Raw genomic sequence first — 27,004 nt, 5'->3', positions numbered from 1 at the left:
AAAATTTTAACCCTTATTGTAATAACAAAGGAGTGGTAGTTTTACAACAATCATTACTGATTTTTACCTAAGCAATAGTCGGCACTGTGATTGTTAACTAAAGAGTACATTTGCATAGAATAACAGAATTAATGTTTATTGATACAATGGGATCCATTTCTGGATGCATTCTACACTGACCTGATTCCATTCTTCTTCTTGCAAGCTTGAGTGCAGATCCAACTTTGCGTCTAGACACAACTAAAGTAATGCTTGATTTCCCATCAAACAAGAAGCCCATGATTTGCAAGAAGATGATTTTGGGCATCTGCAAATAACGTAAAGTTCCATTAAAAGGGCTACATGTGAATTGTATCATTTTCTGTAATACATGGGAGGCAGCCGGTCATATATCAACCACAGTAATGGATGTACATAAAGTTTAACAAGGCAAATGATCACGAGTAAGCATTTGATAATTTGTCCCCACCCTTTAATGAGATGGTGTCATCCGTTTCACCAAAGATTGATGCCGGCAGCGGGACACAGTGCATATCTAGTTGAGCACCGGTCGAAAACATGGGGGGGGGGTCATTGATATTTTGTCCCCCTTCCTCCAAAAGTTGAAGGGACATGTAAGATCTACATGCAGATTTGACATTGAATTGTACTGATGCAACAAACTATGAGGTCGTTCACACGCCGTACTAAAGTTGGTCTAAGTCCACTTAGACCGGTTCGGGTTCAACTTTTGTGCGTGTGAACACAAATAAAGTTAGACCGGATCGGGTTTAAACCCCAAAACTTAAACCATCCAGCGAGGCGGTCTAAGTCTAAACCGGTTCGGGTTTATCTTTTAACACTGCGTGTGGACAGAATGACATCCGGTTTTAACTCACAACGGACGACCCATTGTGTGGTTCAATGCACACGCCCGGGACCCGGAGTATTTGTATACGGTTTCTGTTGCCTCTGATGCTGAAAAGCACCGAGTATTTATATTACTTTCTTGCCGCTTACCGAGTTGGCTAAACCCTCTCGATCGGTGTATGCAGTTTAACACAGGCCCACGCCCATGATTTATTAAATTCTGAAACAAAATTATATTTTCCAAGCTTTTTTTGTTGAGTGTCCTACAATAAATTGAAACTGCTTTTCATGCGTATACTACGAGTGCAGCGAAGAAGCATTTTTGTAATGCTTCTCACATGTACAGCGCTGCCATCCCATAGTGATCACTCTCTGATATCCCATAGTTATCCATCACCGATCCCGTGGATGTGCCTTTCTATTACTTTCAATCTTGGAGAATGAACTGCAGTGGGCGCGAGGCTGTGTGTAGGGGAAATTCCCTACGCCAGCAATATCACCACGTTGTTGGGAAGTTGGGAAAATACTGCAAAGTACATGTATTTACGTAACTTGCACGTGTGTAGTTGTGTTTATGAACGAATCAGAATAAAAATCGCGGCACCAGCTTTTTAGAGATCGCAACTTCCAATCGATTGAAGTACAAACTAAAAGTATTTATTAAATCGGAAACAGTGGTTTAAAACAAAACACAAAAATGAAACGTGTTCTGTTTCATGGAATATGGACAATATTTTGGTGAGTTTTCTCGGCGGTTTGTATCAATATTTTATTTGTTTAAAAAAATAATTTCGAGTCGTGTTCATGTTTGTTTTAAGTGCCCATATCCTCCTAACGGTAAAACTGTTACCGCGTTCGATTGAGCCATTTGTATCAAATTATGCTCTGATGATCATCCAGGGCATGGGGCACTCGGTATCTCGGCATACTCGGTGCGTGAATCTGATGAATAAAACCGGATGTTAGAGCAACGGGTCGCGTCTACTTTGACCTCTTAAAACCGAAGATAAACCGGATCGGGTTTAACTCTGTGCTGTCTGAACGCAATGGGTTTTTATTTTTACGACCACCCCCCGCTGCTCGTAAAAGTTAGACCGGTTCGGGTCTAAGTTAGCACGCTGTCTGAACATACCCTATGATCAAATGTTTTTATATAACACCATAAAAATACCTTCTGTATAGCGTACACAAGTCCCGTTTTATCTGCACTCATGTAGGTCTGGAGAAACATGCTGGTTACAAAGACTATGGCCTCTGTTGCTCCATGTCTTGGCTTTTGTGCCCTTCAAAAGACTCCCTTTGACTTTAAGATTTTCAAATGGAAGTGCTCTTTTCTTTGTCCTTTCAACATGTTCAAACATGAAATTCTAGGCCTGCTCATGAGTCTGTCTACACTGCTCTCCCTTTCAATGTTGGTTTTACATGTATCTTTCACACAATGATTTGTTGTCATGATAATTCTTAGCAGTATTACCTGAGCGTCCCTTGTTGTTAGGTAACATCTTAGCAGAGTATGAACAACTGAAGAGGTTTTTCATGCGGATCTTATTTTCTTTTGTGCTTGCTTGTGTGGTCATATGCCTCTTACAGACCTGTGAAGAAAATGATTTGGGGTTGAAAAACAAAAGTGACAAAGAGTGGGACTCAAACCAAAGACCTCCAGATCAACGAGCTGGAGCTCTACCAACTGTGTCATCTAACCCTATGTTGGCAGTGTCCCTTTTTAAAAAATATTTTTGTTTTGGGTGAAAGTCAGAAGCCATACAACCATTAACAGCGGTGTAGCAAAAGATCACAACCTGGCTACACAGCAGCTGTATGGCTGTGACTGACACCCCCCGGCCAAACAAAAGGGTAACCGCTAAAAATATGACTTGATAGCTCAGTTTGTTTTTTTATAATGATCCCAAACTTGAAGCAATTAGCATACTGCAAGCTTCAAAAACATTGAGAGGGAAACAGTAGCTCTATCTTGATGCATCGTTTTAAAGTGCGCTCTGCATAGTCTTCAACATAGAATGGGTCACTCACAGGATTAATTTAGATATGCAATATAGGATATTTCAAAATCACACATCAAGGGGCTCGTTTTGGTGACAACATAATTCTGATTTTGGGGTTTTCCCTTGTGGTTTCTATTGATATGTTTTAATTCTGGACGCAAAGCTTAAACACAGGAGTTCAGTAAAACATATTTGTCAGCAGTACTGGAGTTTAGCTTATTTATTTATCGATAAAAAACAACAATTTTACTGCAACTGACCTCCTATGTTCTAGGACAATGGCAAAGATTTCACTACAGTAAAGTTTCAATCGTACTTTATGGGCACGGGTCTCTTGCAAGAGGCCCTACTGCTGGGCTGCCTCCCTGCACATCTTCCGGCAAATTTTCCCGTACATCTTAGACTGTCATACGTGTAGTCTCAACAATTCCTACAAGTAAAATAAAACATTGGGAATTGAGCAAAGAAAAAATGACCCAGTCTGTTCCCTTTAGAGTTAATGTTTAAAGACACTGTGATACTAATGGTAATTGTCAAAAACTAGCCTTCACAGTTGGTGTATCTCAACATGTGCTTAAAATATCAAACCTGTGAAATTTGATCTCAATCTCAATGGGTTGGTGAATTTACGAGATATTAAAAAAAAAAAACAAAAAAACAAGTTGTCGCACGAAGCTGTGTGCTTTCAGATGCTTGATTTTGAGACCTCAAGTTCTTAATTTTAGGTCTAAATATCAAACATGGGAAAATAACTTCTTTTTTCGAAAACTATGTCTCATCAGAGGGAGCTGTTTCTAACACTGTTTTATACTAAAGGCACAGGACACTAATGTTAGTTACTCTAAATAATTTTAAGCATAAAAACTTACTTGGTGATAAGCAATGGAGAGCTGTTGATAGTATAAAACAATGTGAGAAACTGCTCACCATTAAGTATGTTGCTTTTGAGGAAGAAGTAATTTCTCACGAAAATATTTAAATTGAACTTGAGACCTAATCTGAGGTCTCAAACTCAAGCATCTGAACGCACAAAATTTGTGCGCCAGGGTGTCTTTTTTTCTTCCATTATTCTACGACCAATTTAGTTCACAGTTGCAAGGTTTTTTTTATTAAATATGCATAATACGTTGAGATACACCAAGTGAGAAGACTGGTCTTGAACAATTAACGAAGGTGTCCAGTGCCTTTAAGTATTGCCATTTGTGGCGTTAGTCATTATAAAAACAACAATAATAATAATGCATTTATAATGCTATCTATCTAGTGTAAAATGCCTATTCCAAGGCGCAGCACACACAAATAACAAAGTAACAGAGAGAAATATAGAATACATGGACAAGTATATATTAGTAATCTATAATAATGTTATAAGCTGGAGCTTAATAAATAAGTTTTCAGCAAGTTTGTTTAACAATTACCTGCAAGTAAAATCAAAGTAATGGGGTTTGAACAAAGAAAATTCAACATTCAAGTCCTGGTCTAGTCAGTTTTTCTTTGTTCAGTCAAATCTGAATTATTTAAAATCTACTTAAAATCTAGTTAGCATGGAAGTCAGATTCCCTTGTGGTTTTCTTACTTGATAAGTAAAATAAGGAGTACATGAAGTATACAAAGTATTCAAGGAATAATCTAAGACAAGTTACAAGCTGGAGTTAAATAAATGAGTTTTCAGCAAGTTTTTAAACAAGTGAACAACTACAACATCTAATGTTATCAGGTAAAGCGCTCCAAAGTTCTTACAGCACAAGCGGAATTTTACTCCCAAAATGGTGAACATGGTAATCACTAGTAGCCACATGGCATTGATGCAATTGGTAGATACCTTGAACAAATTTGTTATGAGAATTACTTAATTTTAGGAATTCATAACTTAATTTGAACTATACAGAGTTCCCCTTAAAGGCAGTGGACACTCTTGGTAATTACTCAAAATAATTGTAAGCAATAAAATTTTCTTGGTAACTAGCAGTGGAGTAACACAGTATGAAAAAACGGCTCCATCTAAAGAAACCTAATTTTTGAGAAAGAAGTAATTTTTGCACAAATTTGATTTTGAGACCTCAAAACTAGATTTGGAGGTCCCGGCATCTAAAAGCACCCATTTCGTGTGACAAGGTTGATTTTTCTTCCATATATTTTGCAACTTTGACGACCAATTGAGTTCAAATTTTCACAGGTTTGTTATTTTGTTCATACTTTGAGATACACCAAGTGAAAAGACTGGTCTTTAACAAAAACAAAAGTGTCCAGTGTCATTTTGCTGGAGTTTATTCAGGAAGCCAACTTAAATATTGAACTAACAAGTTTTAAAGGCAGTGGACACTATTGTTAATTACTCAAAATAATTATCATCATAAAGGATGTTACACTCAAGGTACCTGAACTTCTGTCAGTTAACGAAATAATAACCTCCAACTCTGAATAAGGCGGGTGGTGGGCTAAGTCCAGAACAAATTCAAGGACAAGTCGACCCATTTATGCAACGACTGAAGCAAAGAATGCCTTGTTTAGACCTGAGCTTGAAGGCTGAAGTCTGTGTTTGTCCTTGGCTGTAGTGTAGTGTAGAGTAGGATAAGGAGGGACATTGTAAACAACCTCAGCTTGGTTGTGAGTTTCAGGCATTTGTTCCGCTAGATCAGCTTGGTTGTGGGTTTCAGGCATTTGTTCCCTAGATATGATTTAGCTGACCAAAGGTAGATAAAGAAAGCCAAAGACATCGACAGATGTTGGAAAAGGAGTAGCTTCAAGAGTGGATGTTACAGCCAAAGTACTTGAATTGCTGTTAGTTTGTGACAGATTTACCCGCAACGCTGACTGAGGGGTCAAGTACAACAAGTACAGGACTAACTAAGAGTACAAGAGTCGCTAAATACAGAGAGCTACAGGGCTTATATAGATTTCATCAGAGTAGGCTAGAGTGTTAGACACATGAGGTTTCATGAAATAGAGAAAGAACTGAGGAGTGGTGTTGCTTGGCACTATTGGTTATTACTCAAAATAACTGTGAGCATAAAAACTTACTTGGTAACAAGCATAGAGAGCTGTTAAAAGTTTAAAACATTGTGAGAAACGGCTCCCTCCGAAGTACATAGTTTTTGATCAAGAAGTAATTTCTCAGTTAAATATTTGAACTGATCTGGTAGACTCCCTTGGGCCATATATTGTTCTCTTATACGATCAGACACTGCATAAATGATGAGATAGAAACTTGCTTTTGACTATATGAAAACATGAGTAAACTTTACAAATATACATTTATTATTGAAAAAAACAAATTCCTTGAATCTATTCATTTACTTTTATACTACGCTAAGTCATTATAATTTGTGTATATTCGTAGTCACTGTACAGCCCTTTGTAACTTTTGTAAGGCGCTCTATAACAAATATTTACTGTTATTATTACTATTATTACTTCATAATCGATGGCTTTGGGGAATTTAAGTCAGAGAATAGACTCCGAAGTAAATATTCATCATTACAATGTACTCGCCGTTGGTTCATACATTCTATTAAAAAATCTACAATTTCTCCTCAATTCTCCCTTAAGTATTTTGCAATTATCCTCTTCTCAGAACCATGAAGTAATCAACGGCAATTTCGTACTCGTAATGATCAAAAGGACATTAAACTTAGAATGCACACAAATTTCAAAAATAATATTATGAACAAAATATAGAAATTAATTTTGTACTATCAAAATGGAGGTTTCTTTTTAATTCTTGAAGACCATTCTTGATCAGTAAAACACGTATACAAGGAACTCCAAGGAAATTGTACTTGACCCCACAAACTACAATAAAGCCTAATTACATTTCTGAGAAGCCATCATGATTGCATGTCAATATCATGCCTTTTCCCCATATGGTATTGTCAATTAAAGAATGTCAAATTGATCGACGTGATTGTCATTTTATGGTGTTGACTAACTTGCTTGAGTTGGTGGCGTGGTGCTGTGCGAGGCAGACTTGTGGGTGACTGGATTTGGTGAGATGTCTGCTGCATTGTATGTTGGTAAACCTCTGGCACGATGGGCAGAGGGGAATATCGGGATTGTGTGACTTGCATTGAACAGGAAGCAAGGTCAGGAGGATGCAGAGGGCTGAGATGACGGTAAGTAGGTGTGTCGATGGCTTGAGACTGATGGAGAAACTGGAGAATGGTTCGTAATCTTGCGCCGTTGCCAAAAATGGGGCCTATTGGTAAACGTTTGTAAGTGTTGGTCGACAGAATCCCAGTTACCTTGAGGTCGTAATCAGAGGTGGACATGATCACAGTCAAAAACAACCTTAACACAACCCCTAACCCTAAACCTAACTCTTAACTACAGTCCGTTTTCAGATCCTGCAATCACTCAAAAAGGCCAAACTACCAAGGAACAACCAACAAGCCAAGCAGTGTCATCACCTAAGCTCTACCTCATGAACAAAACAAACCCTAACACTAAACCTACTCAAGTTCAAAGGCAAAACAAAAGAATGTCGCAATATTTGTAGGTAAAAGCCAAGGTTCTTACTTAGTTGTGCAACATGATATTCCATTGACATCCTGGCATCAAACAGAACTCCCTTATTACCTACAGATTTGGTAAGTAAAATAGTTGTGTCTTCATGGGCACATTCTTTAGGGGTTCTGACGTGCATAGAGTCGCTCTCTTCACCAACATACACACAAAAGAAGATTCCATCATCTCCAAACAACGCCTCTCATGATATCTTTGATATTATGTTTTCTGTGGCGATTGCATGGTCCATTTAACCACATTGTGTAAATTACGCGTAAACAATAAAACGACCCATTCTCATTGATACAATGCACTGACCTGAGTCTAATGTCCTGCTTGCAAGCTTGAGTGCAGAACCGACCTTGACACAAATAGTGATGATCAACCATTTCTGCAACTAAAGTTTTTGAACATAGATTTAACTGACCTGGACTTTTAACAGATTTTTGTGAAGAGCAAGGATAACAGCCATCAGAACAGTTTTACAACAGTATGAACTGATGCCCCCATAAATGTGCTCTTCCATGTAGTAGGGTAGTATTCGACTTTGCACAAAAAACTTGTTGCTGACAGGAGTGTTGCTTTTGTTCTTTTAAGATCAAACCCCTCTGATTTTCAATAAGAATTTTGTTTTTAAAATGTGGTTTGGTGATAACACAAACTGTGCCATTGTGCTCTCATACCCCCTACTTGTATATCATCTTGAAGCTACCTCTTTTTACATTTACACATATACAAAACACATAGGGTCCCAATAAAATGCAATCTATAGTTTGTAAACGGTTGTTCGTATATTTGTGGAGTAAAAGAAATGTTGTTTTTCAAACAAGCAGGAAAAAACACAATTTAGGGCCAAGATAAATCTGTGTGGATCATTCTTTAGTAATGTTAAAATTACGCTTTTTGTACATGGACCATAGGTCATTGTGAACCAGTGTTGTCTGCAGATACCATCGATTACCAACCGTAAGGCAACCATTACTGAAATGCAAGGATTTTAAAAGACAGTGAGAATTTGTGCAATTGTATTTCCTGGACGAGAGAGTAACGCTCAGTGAGAGTACAAAGAACAGTGTAGTCATGTAAATGTGAGGGGCAAAACATTTTGAGTACAGTGTTTTGTATTCGCTGTCACTCTATAAGCATATGATACAATTCATGGAGACAATACAGCAGAACACACTAACCAACACTTAAGTATGTATTCTCCTGTTGCATCTGTACTCATGTCCGTCTAAACTGATGCCTTTTCATAATTTTGTTCTAATATTTCACTAATGGTTAGTTTTCATGATAATTCAAAGCAGTTTTACCTTAACATCCCTTGTGGCCAGACAACATCTGAGCAGAACTCAAACACTATGAGCTCATTCTATTATGAGCTTTTCAGGTCATGTCTCTCGTAGACCTGCAAAGAAAACACCAACATTTCAGGATGTAAGAAAGTACTCAAACAGTATTCCACATTGACAGAAATATTTTTTTGAAGTTCAGATTGGCTATAATACCTACCTCATTATGTGCTACATGTGAAATCAAAGACTGTGAGTAATGAAATGCACTGTAACCGACACTTCTTCTCTACATCCAGAATTTCAAATGGGCACATAATGCATGAGGTTTTGGTGTTGACGTTCCCCTTGCACAAAACATGGAGGTACCTTGCACTGCAGCTGCAAGTAGTCAACAATGGAAAGCAAAATGACTGAAATCAATGCTGCTAAAAAATTTAACCCTTGCAGGCATGAATGCTGAATACATTTCAGCGGTTTTTCACTATTTTCTCAGGACCCAGATGACCCATTGAACTCAAACTTACGTATATTTTGGATTACACTGCCAGTATAACTGTTTTGTTAGCAAGAAACTTGGATGGACTCATACGTGGTAAGCAGATAGTAAGTTTAACTTTCTAATTATGCAAAGATTGAAGCCAACAATGCCTCGCTGACTATTGAGGTTGAAAGGTTGGAGCCTGCTAGTCCAAGTGTTTCCGAGTCCAGGCATAAAAACTTTAGTGGGATCTTTGAAACTCTAGAGCAGTGTCTTACCAACTCGACTACCAAGATTGCCTGGTAGCTCAAGGTAGTTCTAATCCTAAGTTTAGCAGCAAGGTCTGTGATGCTTCAAGATGTTAAATTTGCATCGCCTTAAAATTACAAATTACAAATTTTCGCTGTACACCGTTTACTCAGCACTGTTTACTCAGTATTTTTTCTACGAGTCCTGTAAAAAAATGTGATTGTTTAATATTGTCGTAACACAGGGGCAAACAGTGAAAACATCAAACTTTAGTCCAATCAAATACGATGTAACTTCACACCGGTGTGATTACACGCACCACGCACAGTACAGACGCCGCTGTAAACCAACTGGTATATATACCGGTTGGTTTACAGCGGCGTCTTTTCGGAGCAAATTATGCGACTGCCTTGAGCTTGCGTTGCTCTTTGCATTAGGCATACACAAAATGGACCTGCTCCACTCTTTGTGTGGAGGCATTAATTTGAACTATTATTCTAGAGGGGCGGACATGCATGCATCAATCCACTTCATTATTCTTAATACCATTTATTTGATTAAAAATACATAAATCAACTTTAGAAGCTGGGCTGTTGTACTTTATCAGTCCACATGTTTATTATTTCCGTACAACCTATATCCCTGTGAAGCAATGACTCGTTCCATCATGCAGTGTGTGTGTGCCATGTGTGTCAACGTGCTGTAAAACCAATAATTTAGCAGTTTTTAACAAAAGAAAAACACCAAATTATAAACCTCTATGTCAAAACTACAGTTGTCCACCACCTCATTACAGTGTCTTCCTAGACCTGCATGTATCTTCAAGTTCCTTTAAGTTTAGGAAAATCACTGTTTAAATGCCGATAAATCCCAGAATGATATTTTGATCGAACGGGGTGAGTGTTTCTTGGCATTGAGAAAGCACCGTCTCGAGCACTCGTAAACTTGCACTGGCACACACTGGGTTTTTAATTCTGCCCTCCCATGCTACTAATTACTATTTATAGCAATCGTGCATTACATTATTGCAAAAAAGTTGCGTTGCATAATTGGGAAGCGACTTAGTAAAGTTGAATAGTGACAGTCAATGTGAAACTATAGGAAAGTAAACAATGGTTACTCCCCATGAAGAGTAATACTAATACACCTATCAATTGTAAGACGCACCACTTGACCCCGGGAGGATGCGTCACTGTCCACATGCGAGTCGGATTTGTGTGTCCAAGACCCACACTGATTAAAGAAAATGACACACTTGTTGCAGATTTGGACGGTCCTCCAAACGATTTTTTGACTAACCAACCGCGGAAAACAACGCACATTACCGACGCACATAAAGTCTCGTTGAACTACGCAGGCGCAGTGAATACAAAGTAATTCAACCTTACAGCTACAAGAGCGAGTTTCGCTGTTTTGCAAGTGCATGCACCATTTGAGGTGTTCGAGATGGTACCGCTCGATTTTCGAGACGAGCGGGACCCAGCGCACTAGCTATTAAAACGCACAGAAAACAGAGTGGGGTCCTAATAACCGCAAGTCAAAGCACATCGTGCACGTGTGTACACGATGGTGCACAATCTTCAAATTGCTCGATACACAATTGGAACTGCCTGTTCTGCGTAGCGCAAGTTATAAATTGTGCACAAAATTGTTGCGCAAATTTGTTGATTGCGCTCGACCGATGAGCGACAGCGGATGCGTGTTTTGCTGCAAAATAAACGATCGCAATCACGATAGCGGCTAATTAGATCGAGCAAAACACAGGTTGTGGCTTTTAAAGGTTGGAATGTCTGCAAATACCAACATCATACGAAGGCAGGGAGGGAAAGTTGGCTTCATTATTTGATTCTCCACCAAATAAACAAAAAACATCGAAGGAACATGGCGTACCTCGACGCACATCTTAAAGATTTTTTGACTGACGACTAATGGATTTTGATGTACCCACCATCACTTTATTGAGAGTAAAGACGCAGACTTGACGCAACCTCCCCAGGGGTCAAGTTGTGCGTCTTACAATTGATAGGTGTACAATTTGATACACCCAGGGCCCAGGTCGGAATTCATCAACAAACAATTAGGCCTATGAACTGAGAAAATAATAGTCCTATTTTTATAAGTAATAACTCAAAAAGAATGTTTGGAATAAATGGTTTAGAATGTTCAATTAGGATCGTAATTATTAGATCTCACTTACTCTGAAGTCGATCGTGGCTCGTTTTAGGGACTACTGCTAAAATACCGGTAACATGTACATTGTCCATGTACATACATACATGTATATGTAAACCACAACGTGAGAGGAGACCATGGGAAGCTTCGCTTGACTACATTGTAATACTAATGTCATAGTCTGGCCCGTCAATGTGTCATGACCGTAGTTTGGAGGCAGCTTAAAAAGTACACGTATCATGAAAACAGTTCAAGGAAGTGCCAAATGGTTTTACGGAAGTGTATTTTGACAGGGATATTAAAAAACCAAAGATATACCTTTTCTCTGTAGAATTTCGAACTGTATCATGCAGACGGTTTTCCTTGCAGCTGACACTTGCGGTTTTACGAAGACGGCTTATTTTTAAATCCCGATTAAGGTTTTCAGCCCAACTGCCGTTACCCAGTGGTGGGAAACGTTAGCCAATCACCAAGAGAGGGCGCTCTCCACCACGTAATGTCAGAGCCGTAAAAAATGTCAACAACTTAGGAAAAGGAGAAGCATGAGTGACGGCCACTGACAGCAAATACCTTGTGTTTTGCGTGTTTTTGATTTTGTATTTGATTTAGCCAAATTGTATTTTGTTTCTCATAACACAATTATGTCAGCGATATTTTTTGCCCTAAAAATAATTATCAAAACGTGGGATTAAAACCGGCCCTTGTGATGTTTTAATTGTTTTGTGTTTTATTTGTTTTGTCCCTTATGGATGTACATGCTTTTTACGGTGAATTATGATGGTTTTTTTTTGTGAATTTCAGCCACCCGCCCTTATGTTTAACCAACTAATTTTATCAAAATGCTGGATGGGATTTTTTCGCCATTAAACACGCTGGACTGTTTTGCGCATTACAGCCTATGATCTAAGTGTTGAAACTCTCCCTAAAACAGGCATACCTGGTCCAAATAGACCCAAAACACAATACTGGGCCCGTTGTTCTTGTTTATGTTAATCTCCTCTTGTTTTCTACTTATGACATCCGACGCATTTTTGGGCCAAAACTAGATCGTACAAAATGTTTAGATGCCGTTGTCGCATGCATTTATATGTCTTCTATGCAATACTATCCGGAGGACATATTGCGTGAAGAGGTTTGTTCCTAGAGCAGCGTGAACATGAACGCGGTCACAAATTGTGTCGTTTGTCGTTAAAATTTCGCGAGATGCAATAAGCCCAAAGTGACAATAAACAAAACACTTTTTTGACGTTCACGTTTAGTGCCCCCGTAGTGCGCAGCCTACTGACCAGAAAGTTTACAAGACCAATTCAGATGAGAATAAGCAAAAAAGAGACCTACGCTCTTACCGCCCTCCCCCCCCGAAAAAAACCCAAAACAGTCTTAAGATTTGTGGCACACAGCATGTTCCGAAAACTCGCTTTACTTATAGTGCTGTAGCAATGCTATGTATATCGTGGGACGTGACAATGTCATTTTTGACGATGTTTTTTAAAAAGGAAATGCAAGCATTATGAATGTATATTGAGTGTGTGGGGAAAGTTTTGGTAGTGTAGTACAAAAGAAACTTTAGTTATTGGTGGCTAACGGTCAGTTCCACCTATCAACGCTGATTTGAAAAACGTGTAGCGTTAAGGAGGCCCAAACTATTAGACCCCTATAAGGCTCACGGGGGAGCCTTGTAGTTTCTAGAAGTATGCATAAGGTACGTCGTCTAACCCAAAACGAGGTGGGCGCAGCCACTGCAAGTAGTGGCGGACGTGCGAAATAGCTCCATTTTGGGTTAGAATTATGACGCCATGCATAAATATTGAGAGAGGCGTATAACACCCTCCCCCACATTACATTTCGAAATATCTGTGTAAAGCGGCATCCCGCTAGTTACCGTTAATTCTGTTCATCTATGCAAAGTTAACAATCACAGTGCCAACTGTTGCTTGGGTAAAAATTGGTAAAGATTGATGTAAAACTACCACTCCTTTGTTATCACAATAAGGGTTAAAATTTGGAAGTGGTTCTGTAGAACTAAGCGCATCAACTTGTCAGTCAATTTAGGATGAATTGCCTATATTCATGTTTTTAGGAAAGGACCATGCAATACTATATTTAAAATAGTAATACAAATCTTCAGGAATCCACACTTTTTGTGTGAGAAAAGACTCTGAATTGTAGATTCATTTTAAACTACAGATGTACTAGTCTTCAGCTCGTACATTCTATTCAATTATTAATAAATACCTTTGACGGTTTCAAGTCTCTGATTGGTCAAAACCCGGTCACGTGTGGGAGTGTTAACGGTGGTATAAAGACCGGCTTTGGAAATAGCAAAATAGTGGCCACTAAATCAGTGGCCACTGTATCGCACGCTTGTTTATATCTCTATAAGTTTCATTGCAACTTTGCGCAATTCACGTTCGCGCGCTAAAAATGTATACATTTTGAGTGCGCGCGTGTAACATGTGCGCGTGTATACACTGACACCCATTGATCTCCATTATACTGACTGGATAGGGCATTGTGTTATGAGAAACAAAATACAATTTGGCTAAATCTAAATACAAAATCAAAAAACACGCAAAACACAAGGTATTTGCTGCCAGTGGCCGTCACTCATGCTTCTCCTTTTCCTAAGTTGTTGACATTTATTTTTACGGCTCTGACATTACGAGGTGGAGAGCGCCCTCTCTTGGTGATTGGCAGATAGTCTAAAGTTTCCCACGTTGAACAACAGTGAAGCTTCGGCGCAGCGGCGGGAAACACGGTAGTCGGATCCCAGTCTCCATTCATGTATTTACTTCGTGTGCGCAAGATGGTTACACCACTGGGTAACGGCAGTTGGGCTGAAAACCTTAATCGGGATTTAAAAATAAGCCGTCTTCGTAAAACCGCAAGTGTCAGCTGCAAGGAAAACCGTCTGCATGATGCAGTTCGAAATTCTACAGAGAAAAGGTATATCTTTGGTTTTTTAATATCCCTGTCAAAATACACTTCCGTAAAACCATTTGGCACTTCCTTGAACTGTTTTCATGATACGTGTACTTTTTAAGCTGCCTCCAAACTACGGTCATGACACATTGACGGGCCAGACTATGACATTAGTATTACAATGTAGTCAAGCGAAGCTTCCCACGGTCTCCTCTCACGTTGTGGTTTACATATACATGTATGTATATACATGGACAATGTACATGTTACCGGTATTTTAGCAGTAGTCCCGGATAACTTTCCGTATGGCGCCACCACCTTTTCACTCATTTTTACAAAAAGGGATATATCAATCAGGTAAATTAGATACTATATTGTATTGTTTTATTTCGAATGAAAAAGTGGTGGCGCCATACAGAAACTTTTCCGTAGTCCCTAAAACGAGCCACGATCGACTTCAGAGTAAGTGAGATCTAATAATTACGATCCTAATTGAACATTCTAAACCATTTATTCCAAACATTCTTTTTGAGTTATTACTTATAAAAATAGGACTATTACTTTCTCAGTTCATAGGCCTAATTGTTTGTTGATGAATTCCGACCTGGGCCCTGGGTGTATCAAAATGTACACCTATCAATTGTAAGACGCACAACTTGACCCCTGGGGAGGGTGCGTCAAGTCTGCGTCTTTACTCTCAATAAAGTGATGGTGGGTACATCAAAATCCAATAGTCGTCAGTCAAACAATTTTTAACATGTGCGTCGAGGTACGCCATGTTCCGTCGATGTTTTTTGTTTATTTGGTGAAGAATCAAATAATGAAGCCAACTTTCCAGCTCCCTGTCTTCGTATAATGTTGGTATTTGCAGACATTCCAACCTTTCAATGCCACAACCTGTATTTTGCTCGATCTAATTAGCCGCTATCGTGATTGCGATCGTTTATTTTGCAGCAAAACACGCATCCGCTGTCGCTCATCGGTCGAGCACAATCAACAAATTTGGGCAACAATTTTTTGCGCAGTTTATAACTTGCGCTATGCAGAACAGGCAGTTCCAATTGTGTATCGAGCAATTTGAAGATTGTGCACCATCGTGTACACATGTGCACGGTGTGCTTTGAATTGCGGTTATTAGGACCCCACTCTGTTTTCTGTGCATTTTAATATCTAGTGCGCTGGGTCCAGCTCGTCTCGAAAATCGAGCGGTACCATCTCGAACACCTCAAATGGTGCATGCACTTGCAAAACCGCGAAACTCGCTCTCGTAGCTGTAAGGTTGAATTACTTTGTATTCACTGCGCCTGCGTTGGTCATAGAGACTTTATGTGCGTCGGTAATGTGCGTTGTTTTCCGCGGTTGGTTAGTCAAAAAATCGTTCGGAGGACCGTCCAAATCTGCAACAAGTGTGTCATTTTCTTTAATCAGTGTGGGTCTTTGGACTCACAAATCCGACTCGCATGTGGACAGTGACGCATCCTCCCCGGGGTCAAGTGGTGCGTCTTACAATTGATAGGTGTATTAGTATTACTCTTCATGAGGAGTAAACATTGTTTACTTTCTTATAGTTTCACATTGACTGTCACTATTCAACTTTACTCTTCCCAATTATGCAACGCGACTTTTTTGCAATAATGTAATGCACGATTGCTATAAATAGTAATTAGTAGCATGGGAGGGCAGAGTTAAAAACCCAGTGTGTGCCAGTGCAAGTTTACGAGTGCTCGAGACGGTGCTTTCTCAATGCCAAAAAACACTCACCACATTTGATCAAAATATCATCCTGGGATTTATCGGCATTTAAACAGTGATTTTCCTAAAATTAAAGGAACTTGAAGATACATGCAGGTCTAGGAAGACAATGTAATGAGGTGGTGGACAACTGTAGTTTTGGTATAGAGGTTTATAACTTGGTGTTTTTCTTTTGTTAAAAACTGCTAAATTGTTGGTTTTACAGCACGTTGACACACACGGTACACACACACTGCATGATGGAACGAGCCATTGCTTCACAGGGATATAGGTTGTACAGAAATAATAAACATGTGGACTGATAAAGTACAACACCTCAGCTTCTAAATTTGATTTATATATTTTTAATCAAAAATTTGATATTAAGAATAATGAAGTGGATTGATGCATGCATGTCCGCCCCTCTAGAATAATATTTCAAATTAATGCCTCCACACGAAGAGTGGAGCAGGTCCATTTTGTGTACGCCTAATGCAAAGCGAAACGCAAGTTGCAGTGTCAACTAACCGCGTATGATACCTCAACTGTAGCCTTGCTCAAGGCAGTCGCATAATTCGCTCCGAAAAGACGCCGCTGTAAACCTACCGGTATATATACCGGTTGGTTTACAGCGGCGTCTGTACTGTGCGTGGTGCGTGTAATCACACCGGTGTGAAGTTACATCATATTTGATTGGACTAAAGTTTTGAAGTTTTCACTATTTGCCCCTGTGTTACGACAATATTAAACAATTACACTTTTTTACAGGACTCGTAGGGAAAATACTGAGTAAACAGTGCTGAGTAAACGGTGTACAGCTAAAAACGAAAATTTGTAATTTGTAATTTTTAAGGCGATGCAAATTTAAAATCTTAAAGCATCACAGACCTTGCTGCTAAACTTATGATTAGAACTACCTTGAGCTACCAGGCAATCTTGGTAGTCGAGTTGGAGTTTCAAAGGCTCCAACCTTTCAACCTCAATAGTCAGCGAGGCATTGTTGGCTTCAATCTTTGCATAATTAGAAAGTTAAACTTACTATCTGCTTACCATGTATGACTCCAACCAAACTTCTTGCTAACAAAACAGTTACTGGCAGTGTAATCCACAATTTACGTAAGTTTGAGATCAATGGGTCATCTGGGTCCTGAGAAAATAGTGAAAAACCGATGACACACTTTATAAGCGCTTAAATGTTTTCAGCATTCGTGCCTGCAAGGGTTAAATTTTTTAGCAGCATTGATTTCAGTCATTTTGCTTTCCATTGTTGACTACTTGCAGCTGCAGTGCAAGTTGCCTCCATGTTTTGTGCAAGGGGAACGTCAACACCAAAACCTCATGCATTATGTGCCCATTTGAAATTCTGGATGTAGAGAAGAAGTGTAGGTTACAGTGCATTTCATTACTCACAGTCTTTGATTTCACATGTAGCGCATAATGAGGTAGGTATTATAGCCAATCTGAACTTCAAAAAAATATTTCCATAAATGTGGAATACTGTTTGAGTAATTTCTTACATTCTGAAATGTTCGTGTTTTCTTTGCAGGTCTACGAGAAATATGACCTGAAAAGCTCATAGTAGAATGAGCTCATAGTGTTTGAGTTCTGCTCAGATGTTGTCTGGCCACAAGGGATGTTAAGGTAAAACTGCTTTGAATTATCATGAAAACTAACCATTAGTGAAATATTAGAACAAAATTATGAAAAGGCATCAGTTTAGACGAACATGAGTACAGCTGCAACAGGAGAATACATACTTAAGTGTTGGTTAGCTTGTTCTGCTGTATTGTCTCCATGAATTGTATCATATGCTTATAGAGTGACAGCAAAACAAAACACTGTACTCAAAATGTTTTGCCCCTCACGTTTACATGACTACACTGTTCTTTGTACTCTCACTGAGGGTTACCCTATCGTCCAGGAAATACAATTGCACAAATTTATAAGTCTCACTGTCTTTTAGAATCCTTGCATTTCAGTAATGGTTGCCTTACGGTTGGTAATCGATGGTATCTGCAGACAACACTGGTTCACAATGACCATTGGTCCATGTACAAAAAGCGTGGTTTTAACATTACTAAAGAATGATCCACACAGATTTATCTTGGCCCTAAATTGTGTTTTTTCCTGCTTTTTTGAAAACAACATTTTGTTTACTCAACAAATATACGAACAACCGTTTACAAACTATAGATAGCATTTTATTGGGACCCTATGTGTTTTGCAAGAAGAAGATTCTTGCAAGAAGAAGATTAGACTCAGGTCAGTGCATTGTATCAATGAGAATATGTGGTTTTATTGTTTACGCGTAATTTACACAATGTGGTTAAATGGACCATGCAATCGCCACAGAAAACATAATATCAAAGATATCATGAGAGGCGTTGTTTGGAGATGATGGAGTCTTTTGTGTGTATGTTGGTGAAGAGAGCAATTCTATGCACGTCAGCACCCCTAAAGAGCGTGCCTATGAAGACACAACTATTTTACTTGCCAAATCTGTAGGTAATAAGGGAGTTCATGCTTTTGTGGAGAGCTCATTAACCCGAAAAATGTGCAAGGTTGTTTTGGTGTAATTTTAAGAACAAATTTGAAGCTAGGCTCACTCGATTAACATCGTGGATGATGTTCGCGTCGGTTTGTGTTTTTTTACCGATAGGCATGACCATGAGTCCACAAAATTCATCCATCGAACAACTTTAGTATAAAATCGCGATAGGTCAGACAACTCGTCTCTCGGACAACTAGACAGACTGACAACTCGATAGGTAAGACAACCCAACCTCGAACAACTTGACACTCTGACAACTCGCCGCTTGTATTGTACGCACGGTAAATTTTTTGAGCAAAAAATTATTCAAAATTTCACCAAAACGAGTGGGCAAACTTGTCGTGGTAAGTACTCCCCACAAAAGAGCTACTGTAAGTGACATCGGGGGAAAGTTTTGTCATAAAAATGTGGGTTTTTATTGGGAAAACAGTTTCCACGCCTTGGACTAAAAAAAAGGCTCTACTGGGGCTATTTTGGGTAATTTGAAACAGTGATAATTTCAGAAGGCAAAATGTTTACTGTCTTTGTGATAAAAAAAAAATGTGATGTACATGTATGTCTATGTTTTCCCTGCTGCCCGCTCAGCTGTTTTGGCAAGAAAATCTGTAATCCAAGTTACTAAGAAAAGCTGGCCTCACATACAAAAATAAAAATTGTGTTTAGAAACGTTATAATTATATATAGTTACATGAAAAATAACAAATTTAGATACATGTACTTGAATAACTGAAAAATCAACAGGTTGTTTCTTGAATAATAACAAACTACTGAACACAAGACAAAGTTTACACAAGTAATATGGCGAGAACGAGTGTTTCTTAAGCTTTAAATTGATACATAACTTGTTCTAACATGCAACGGTCGACAACAAAGTGTTTCATAAATTTCAAAATTTTCTTTGTCCAAACGTCAAAAATTCACATGAAAACATCAAACCCATGTGCTGTGGAAGCACTTACCTCTTCCTTTGGAAAGTTTAGACTGCTATAGATGTGATTTCTCAGCCAAGTCAAAATTGTCATGAAACTCAGGGAAATGTGTGTGTGACTGTAGCACAGGGATGTGGGATACATTTTTAGTATGTAGACGGCCAAAGGGGATAAGCTTTGAAGAACAAAAAAGGCAAAAAAACCTCCTACAGGACATCCTCTAGGTCCGCATTTGTAGTGGGTTCTCTACGCTCTTCCTCAGAGAACCTCTTGGCCAAATATTGCACTGTCTTTAAGCTGGTTCACTACTCGTTTTCTGCTGCTCCTTAAAATGTATGGAACTCATTACCATCACATTTTCGCCATGTAACTATACTCAGACAGTTCCCAAGAAAGTACCGGAGACTCATTTTTACCAAAATGCTTGACTGGTGTCTCATATGAAAGAATTTGTGAAAACAATCACTTTTCAAATGGTAAAAAAACAATGAGACCGAACGTTGAATTTAATTGGTGTTTTAACTTGCTGCCCTGAAAAGCTCATAAGAGATAACGCCATTAAATTTGATGTTTTATGAAAATTAAGTTATTTACCATGGGGTTTTCTTGGTCGACAGAATCTCAGTCACCTTGTGATCATAGTCAAGGGAGGATATGACCACAGTGTTGTTACTCTTGTCGGCTTACAATGTACGTGATGTGGTTGGATTTGGTTCATGAGGTTGGAGCTCAGATGGTGACATATTGTTGCCTGTGGTTGTCTTTTGGTAGGGACTTCTTGAGGATCGCAAGATCTGGATTTTGTTTGTGGTTTCTCGGTACTGTAGTCTGGCCTTCTTGACGAGTTTAAGGATCTGCATACAGACTTGATAGGTTGAAGGTTAGGGTTTGCTTTAGGGCTTAGGTATAGGTAGGGTTGTGATCATGTCCACCTCTGATCACGACCTGAAGGTAATTGAAATTCTGTCGACCTACACTTTCAGACGTTTACCAATAAACCCCACTGCGGCCATGGATCATTCTTCAACACCAATTCAAGCAACAACTTAGTCACTATCAAAAAGGACATTCACGTCAGTCAATCTGACATTCTTGTTTTTACAATAGCAAATGGGAGAAGGCAAGATTGATATGGACAGAAATTACGATGAATACCAGTTCAGTGCAATTTAGATGAGGAAACAAACAAAGCCTCAAGTTGTGTACATGCTTTGTTGCAATTTGTATGGGTCGCATACAATTTCTTGGGAGCTCCTGGTATATGGGGTTTATTTATCAAGAATAGGTCTTCTATTTTTTCGTTTTGCAAAAAGTAACAAAAGTAAAAATTCATTTGTTGATTTTTATTTATTCATTTTTTTTCTTCAAATTTGTATGCATTCTCAAATGCTTGCACTTCAGGTATCACAACTTACATATATAAAATAACAAACCTGTGAAAATTAGGCTCAGTCACTCATTGGTGTCGGGAGACAATAACAGGTAATTCCACCCTTGTTTCCGCACGTTTCAGATTTTCATGACATAGGTTTTTCATGGAATTATATTTCAAAGGGACTCTTTCACCATTAACTTCTGTAAGCCTTATAAGTTATCTGTAAATCTGTGAACTTTAAATTTCTGTTCTGTGTAGAAAGTGTCCAATGGCTTTAAAGACATTGGACACTATTGGTAATTGTCAAAGACCAGTTTTCTCACTTGGTGTATCTCAACATATGCATAAAAAACAAACCTGTAATAATGTGAGCTTGACACGGTTGTCAGAGTGGCGAGAAAGAAAAAGAACCCTAGTCACACACAGTAATCTGCTTTCAGATGCTTGATTTCGAGGCCTTATACTCTAAATCTGAGGTCTCGAAATCAAATTCCGTTTCTCACAATGTTTTATACTATCAATGTCTCCCCATGACTCGTTACCAAGTGAGGTTTTATGAGAATAATTATTTTGAGTAATTATCAATAGTGTCAAAAACTTCAAATGCGTTCAGCACAGTACTCAAAGTAAATCGTGGGGGGCCTCTTGTATGTTTGTACGCGCTAAAAAAAAAGAGGAGTTTTTAACCTCTTTCCCTTTGTTTCAGTTAATCATACCACTTTGTGTTTCTCCTTGTACATTATTTGAACTAACGGTTCTATGAACATGGACCTTCAAAGTAGTAAAGCATAGCTTATGCTCTTTTCAGATGTATAAAAAAATGCCAAGTGTAAAAAAAAACTACTCATTTTGCTTGAACACATCACATGATGGCATAGGGAGACCACCAGCAAAGATCGCAGTACTGAAAATTTACAAATTGTGAAAATACAATGCAGGGTGATTAGGGTGGATCCACTCTCAGCCCCTTTCTGTCCCGATAAACGCGACCCTACTCGGCCTGAGTCATCGTCAATACTATTCCACATTCATTAAATCCCTACCAACCGAACCTTCCCAAATTCACCACACCTACATTCCTACATACCATGTTCTCAATGTGCCCATTCACAATACCCAAACCAAACCAAATATCAAGTCCAAATAAGGAACTCTCTGAACCTAGACATATTTTTACTGCTGGTGCCAAAATACAACTTAAAAAGAACTGGGCTGCTTGACCAACTCTCCGCAAACTAAAAAGAGACTATAGAATTTGGCGCTACCAAAAACTAAACAAGTTACACCAAATGGTAACACTTTTACACGCAGGCTCCAACCTTTGATCCTCGGCAGTCAGCGAGGCATTTTTGGCTTCAGACTATGCATAAATAACTCACTATCTGCTTACCACTGCTGAGTCCATCCAATCGACTTTAAAGTGTCCTTTTGGTTAAAAATCTTTGTTCTGACACCTGGTTAAAGTGTTTGGTCAAGGTCTTGGTTTAAGTGGTAAGGCTAGGTTTAGTGTTAGGGTGGGGTGAGGGTTAGGGTAGGGTATGGGAGGGTATGGGTTTGGGCTAGGGTTAGGTTGGGCTAGGGTACGTAGGTTAGATCATTGGGGTGTCAGATCATTGATGTGCTAACTGATTGATTTGGATACACTAAAAAGGTCATGAATTGCAGCATGGACTCGCACTTATATCGACGAACCAATCCCTTTGCAGGTAATAATTGTTTTTCAATATTTAGCATGCGAATCCACACAACACAATCAACATAAGCAAATCTGAGAAGGTATGTTCATCATCAAGGACCAAATTTGGTCATTGCTTAGCAAACAGCAAGCAACTAAATTTTCCAGCAAACATTGTTACGATCCTGGACAGTCAAGTTAGAGCATGCCAACAGCACTGGAATACATTTAATCTGATAATCATAGAAAAGCGCAATACCTACATGTAGACCACTGTCCAATACATCTGGCTTTCGCGCAGACACATGCAAAACAGCAGCAAATGATCAGTTCCCTGTTGCCAATAACGGTACATAGCTACAACGCGTCATGGGCTTGGTAAATCACATGGGTAAAATAGGTTTAACTCTAACCCGAATTCAAAAACCATGAACAATTGAATATATTCTTTGTGTTGACATAACGTCTGTTTGATCTTTACTTTTAGTCATTAAAGTGCGCGTCCCGGTTGACCTTTGTCATGCCCGTGTGCCACACAGACATCTTTGTCACTCCAAGCTAGTCAATGTTTTGCCCTCTAGCAGCAAATCACACAAAAACTGGCGCTACAACCAAAAAGCTATTTTCATAGTATATTACCACAAAAATTAGTATGTTAGTGACCTATTTTATAAACCTTGCTTATATTTTAGAACTGGGCTGTTATCGTGACTTATTTTTGTGAAAAATTAAAGGAACATTACAGAATTGGTTTTGCTAGCTAAAAAGTTGTTGTCAGTGTCAGCACTTTATGTATCTACCACAAACATAAACTGACAAACCTGTAGAAGTTTGAGATCGGTCCGCCATCGGAGTCACATGAAAATAGTGACAAAAATGACTAAAAATTTTGCATTGCATCTTATGCAAAACAAAAATGAATAAAACTCTCACTGAACGATGAACTCCAAACGCGAAATTAGATTATTTATTACTCATCAAATATGACACTTCAGACAGAAATATTTTAAGGTATGTTTTCTACCATCATCATCATTAGATCATGTAAGTTTTATGTAAATCTGTGATCTTCAGGAATTGTTAGAAATTGTGATGCAAGTTAAACAATAAAATAGCAACACATTGTTTTAATTAATCTTTAATGTTTAACACTTTATTTTGTAGAAAACAAAAATTCTATTTCTACTTTTCGTTGCATTTATTTTAAATAAATAAGACTTTTTTTAATACTTGTTTAGGTTTCACTGGGTTTTCAATGTTTAAAGGCACTGGACACCTTTGGTAATTTTGTTCTCACTAGTTGTATTCTGACACATGCCTTTATAGCAAATCTGTAACAATTTTGACTGAATTGGTCAGCAAAGCAAAGGGAATTATGACAAAAATCCTTGTTTGAACACATTTGTGTGTTTAAGAAATAAAATTCTCAAGGCCTGAAGTCTTTGAACATTTGAAAAATACATCGGAGGTAACCTATTCTCACAATGTTTGATACTATCAACAGCTCTCATTGGTTTATGTTAAGTAAGGTTTTATGCTTACTGTTATTTTGAGTAATAATAAACAGTGTCCAGTGCCTTCAGGCTACCCTAAAAAGCTTTATTTGGTTGAGCTGTTTTAATTCTGCTTCAAGATTGTTTGTTTCAGTAGTTGGCTTTCTGAATAAACTCCAGCAACTTAAAGAATCATTACAGAACTTGGTTTTACTAACAAAACCTTTGCTGGCAATGTATTATACCACAACTGACTCTTTGTAGAAGTTTGAGGTCAATCTGCCATCTGGGTCGAGATAAAATTGTGAAAAACCAATGACACACTCTGCATGATATCGACTACCAACCAAAACTTCATAAAATGCTCACTTTGCGGATATTGTTTTTATATTAAATTTACTCATCAATATGACGCTTCAGACAGGAGCACTCTGTATAGCATAAGTTGCAAGTTCCTTAAATGCAATAAGTCTCATTCGACTTTCATGATAATTTTGTTTATGTTTTCTGCCATTGCATCAATGCCACAATGCCACTGATTACCTAATGTACCATTTTGTGGGTAAAAATCCATGTCAATATCAGTTACGGTAGCCTTGTCCTTTTTGTCTTGCCTAAAAAGGCGCACGATACTGCACAATCTTTGAGGTATCCATGGTACCACATTGATTCCCAAAATTGCAACATAGATTTTTCATCATGTACTCTTTATTTTACTTATCAAGTAAGAAAACCTGAAGGGAAACTGACTTGGTAGATCTTAAACAACTTAGGTTTGAACAAGGAAAAGTTTACTGGAGCGGCCCGCTTCAGTACATTTTTCTTTGTTCAAGCCACATTGCTTTATGTTACTTACAGGAATCATTGACAGTTAGACAATCAAAGATGCGCGAGAAGATTTGCGAAAAGATGGGCAGGGAGGCAGCCCAGCAAGGCCTAGTGCACAGGATGCTCAAGTGCCTTCTAGTGCCTTCTGATGCCAAGAAGCTTTTCTGTAGTGAAACCCTTTCCATCATCACGCAAGACACACATGGCAAGGTACACTCAAGTTTTTTGTTCTTCTAGATTTAATTAAGTTGAACCGTTTTCATTAAAATGACCTAGTTGTGGCACATTGAAGCCAACTTTGTGCGTCTGCCTTCTACACAAGTTTGGCAAGTCATTGGTGTCTTTAGGTATGCATGAATTTAATCTGCATTATGGAAAAAGCTTATTGCCTTCATGGAAGAAGTCGTTCCCAGTGGTGTATATTTTCACTGTGCAACTATTTCCCAGAATACCTAATTCTTGGTCTTAACCCCAGGAACTTTGAGTTTGAAACATCCTATAATGGATAGCTGGCGTGCTAGGCTTAAATTTTTTAGCAGCACTGATTTCAGTCCTTTTTGCTTTCCATTGTTGACAACTTGAAGCCGCAATGCAAGCTGCCTCAATGTTTTGTGCAAGGGGAACGTCAACACCAAAACCTCATGTATTATGTGCCCATTTGTACTCTTGGATGTAGAGAAGAAGTGTATGTAACAGTGCATGTCATCTCACAGTCTTTGATTTCACATGTAGTGCATAATGAGAAAGGTATTAAAGCCAATCTGAATTTCATAACATATTTCTATCAATGTTGAAATCGGTTTGAGTAATTTTCTAAATTCTGAATGTTGGTGTTTTCTTTGCAGGTCTACAAGAGACATGACCTGAAAAGCTCATAGTAGAATGAGAAGATGGAAAACCTCTTCAAATGTTTAGGTTCTGCTCAGATTTTGTTTGGCGATGAGGGATGTTCAGGTAATACTGATTTGAATTATCATGACAACAATGACCAATGGTCCATGTATAAAACAATACATTTATAACAGGACTGAAGAATGATCCATACCGATATATAGTCGATATAAATTGTGTTTTTTTCCTTCTTTTTTGGAGAACAATATATTTTACTCCACAAATAATACGAACAACAGTTACATATTATAGATAGCCTTTGATTTGGACCCTTTGCGTTTTGTATGTGTAAATGTAGACTGAGGTAGCTTCAAGATGATATACAAGTAGGGGGTATGAGAAAACAATGGCACATGTGCAATTACCAAACCACATAATAAATGAAAATCTTTTTGAAAAACAGAGGGGTTTGATCTTAATAGAACAAAAGCCACACTCCTGTCAGCAAAAAAATAAAAATAAAGAATTCCACTCTCTACATGGAAGAGCGTATTTAACAGTTCATACTGTTGTAAATCTGTTCTGGTGGCTGTTATCCTTGTTCATCACAGAAATGTTTTAAAAATCCAGGTCAGTTAAGTTGATGTTCAAATATTTTATTTGCAGATATGGTTAAACAGAGTGAGATATATCTTCATGTTTGATGGGAAATCAAGCATCATCATTATTTGTGTCATGGTCGGTTCTGCACTTAAGCTTGCAAGAAGAAGATTGGAATCAGGTCCGTTCATTGTATCAATGAGAATGGGTCATTGTTATTGTTTATGCATAATTTACATGATGTTGTTAAATGGACAATGCAATCACCACAGAAAACATAATATCAAAGATATCATGAGAGGCGTTATTTGGAGATGATGGAATCTCCTTTTGTGTATATGTTGGTGAAGATAGAGACTATACATTCGTCAGAACCCCTAAAGAATGTGCCTATGAATATCATGAGAGGCGTTGTTTGCCAATATTAGATATGGTAGCCTTGTTCTTTTTGTCTTGCCTTAAAAGGCGCACAATATGGCACAATCTTTAGGGAATCCATGTACCACATTGATTCCCAAAA

At 38.4% G+C, this 27,004-nt stretch overlaps 1 long non-coding RNA gene across 1 annotated transcript; it reads left to right on the top strand.

Annotated features, from left to right (window-relative positions):
* The first annotated feature begins 17,752 nt into the window (after positions 1 to 17,752).
* On the top strand, positions 17,753 to 26,659 carry LOC139935466 (uncharacterized). Its single transcript, XR_011785816.1, has 4 exons — positions 17,753 to 17,843; positions 25,084 to 25,263; positions 25,899 to 26,007; positions 26,551 to 26,659. It is a non-coding gene; the product is annotated as an uncharacterized lncRNA (long non-coding RNA).
* The last annotated feature ends 345 nt before the right edge of the window (positions 26,660 to 27,004 follow it).

Source organism: Asterias amurensis, chromosome 3 (genome assembly GCF_032118995.1).
Source record: "Asterias amurensis chromosome 3, ASM3211899v1".
Lineage (NCBI taxonomy): Eukaryota > Metazoa > Echinodermata > Asteroidea > Forcipulatida > Asteriidae > Asterias > Asterias amurensis.
The sequence above is the reverse complement of the archived record's forward strand: the minus strand, read 5'-3'. Positions and strand labels throughout refer to the sequence as shown.